We start from the raw sequence: 2,526 nt of genomic DNA, 5'->3' as shown, positions 1-2,526 counted from the left end.
TCCTTCGCTCTCTCCGTAGAAACTGGTGTGAGATTTCCCCAAACTACTGTAATCCAGACATAGATCCTGCAATTTGAGAGTAGATCCCAGTGCGCTCTTAACATTTTCAGATGTATGGAGCCAAGGGGGGACACCGGAGCACTCCCCTTCAACAAACTCTAAATATTTCGAGAAGGCAGCCGGACTCCACCGATCGCAATGTATTGCCAGTGGCCGGTAGACCCTTACCAAATCAAACTTTCGACTCTACCAAATACCAATGACACGCGAGAAGTTCAAGTTCACTCCAGCGACCCAAAGAAATTTCTTGTAAACCTGTGCAATTCCAAAATAACAACGCAATAACATTGGCCGGTCTAATCGGCTTTGTGTAAAGCTGTGAACTGGCGAATGCATCTGAGAAATGGAAACGCCAGTAGCAGCACATCGCGGTCAGGCAGACGCGCCATCGCCGCCGAACGCGTCCTCCAGAAACCCGCCTTGGCCGAGATGGGCGACGTCGCCGGCCTTCTCAAGGATCCATTCGCCGCCGCCGATACGGAACAGGCAGATCGAAGTGTTGAAAAGCTTCCCGCGCACCGGGCTTGTTGGGTCGGCGTGCAAGCAGAGCTCCTCAGTGCTCGCGCCATGGGTGACCACGATCACACGCTCCCCTGTCAACGCAGCATGTCACATATGTAAGGATTCTCAATCGACGATGGACTAGTCACAGATTGTCAGGGGCGAGAATTGCATGCTTACCCTTGTGTTTCTCAGCGACAGTGTTCAGGTACGAGACAGCGACAGCTGATCAAGGCTCTCCCCACCACCCTACAGAAATTGGGGAATGCTTGATCACAAAATTTTCGACGCAATGCAAGATAAATTTTCTCGTGAAGTCGGTTTATCTGTTGGAATGCTGGAATTTCACAAATTAATATGGCTCTACTTGTGTTGGAATTGAGAAAGGTTTGACATGTCCGTTTCAAATTATAAGATGCTTTAGATATTTCAATGTGGACTACGTACAAATTGAAAAGAGGAGTAGAAGTGTAGAACATGCTTTTCGACAGAAGTATGGAAGCTTACAGGGATTTCTTGGGTCCTTCCATTCCAAGAGAAGATCTCAGGGTTCCTTCTGACGGCGTCGTCGAACACCAGGCCGTGGAGATCTCCCATGTGCCTCTCCCTCAGCGCCGGATCAAACACCAGCTGAAATCAAACGAACGGATCAAGAAATACATCCATAAAATCACTAAATCAGCAACCGGTAGATTGTTAACTACTAGCTAGCTCAGACCGAAATGGACCGAGAGCGTGTCATGGTCGGATACATACATTGGATACGCCGCAGGCTGTGGCTATGATCTGAGCGGTCTCGGAGGCGCGCCTGAGATCGGAGGAGTACACCGCCGCCGGCTTGGCTTCCCTCGACAGCCGACGCGCAACCTTCGATTAAATTCAAATTCAGACAAGATCCTAGATAAATTCTTTTGCTATGTTCCTGCATCATGATTCGAGGAACCGTGCGTACCACTAGAGCTTGGCTTCTGCCGGTCTCGTTGAGCTCCGGATCCATTTGCCCCTGGATAATATGAGAGGCGTTCCATGAAGTCTCGCCGTGCCGCACCACCACCACCTCCGCCAACTGCTTGATGCCGATCGATGAGGCGGCGGCAGCAGCTGGACGACTCCTTCCAAGCCTGCCGCCTTGGTCTCCGATTCCGTCGCCATTACCCCCGTCGATCTGTCGTTCCTTCGCCATTTTCAGCCTCCCTCCCCCGACCAGGGAGCTATGGCAGCCGGTGGCAGCTGCTCCGTGCGCCCGACCTCGCCAGCGAGCGGCTGGCTGAAATGATCCCAGCAGGAATCACCGCCCCCCTTATTTCTTCTTCTCCGCGCACAAGCCATCTTCCGCGAGCGCCCTTCTTCCTCGCTGGCGCGATCTACTCCGGGCAAAGGCAAGTGCATCGGCTGCTGGGGCGCCCAAAATCTCTTTTAAATTACGACTTATTTTTCACCGCCGATTTGTTCTATGTTTTGTACAGTATATTGTAGTTCACTGGGATTATGGGAAGGACGCTAGTTCTTTGTTTTAGTCCACGAAGTTCTTGAGCTTTGCCTTTCTTTTAGTGTTGAAGTCCTCTGTTAGAGCATCTCTACACCCTAAACCCCATACCCCAAACACCACCCCAAAGCAGATTTTTAAACATAAGGCCAAAGGCCCAGCTTTAAATTAATAAAGCCACATACGGCAGATACAAGAGTGCTTACAAACAGCTTACAGGAAACAGGCACCAAGCAGACTAAGGATACACCTGAAACACAGCTAGAGATGCCTAGACCACATCACGACACCGAGAAGACTCCTAAGGCAGCGAGGTTGAGGAGAAAGCAGCCGGGAACACGCCGACGTCTACTCCAGCCGAACAACTAAGACCCGAGCTCCACCGTCTTCACCTCCGGAAAGGACTCCCGGTCCCTCGCCCCGGTTCGAAGGGCGTCGAACCATCGGAGGCAAAGCAGCTTCCCCCAAGAACACGGCGG

At 51.6% G+C, this 2,526-nt stretch overlaps 1 pseudogene; it reads right to left on the bottom strand.

The window, feature by feature from the left end:
- Positions 1 to 287: 287 nt before the first annotated feature.
- On the bottom strand, positions 288 to 1,744 carry LOC124656377 (annotated as a pseudogene).
- Positions 1,745 to 2,526: the final 782 nt, after the last annotated feature.

Source organism: Lolium rigidum, chromosome 5, assembly GCF_022539505.1.
Source record: "Lolium rigidum isolate FL_2022 chromosome 5, APGP_CSIRO_Lrig_0.1, whole genome shotgun sequence".
NCBI lineage: Eukaryota > Viridiplantae > Streptophyta > Magnoliopsida > Poales > Poaceae > Lolium > Lolium rigidum.
This window is presented reverse-complemented; position numbering and strand designations above follow the sequence as displayed.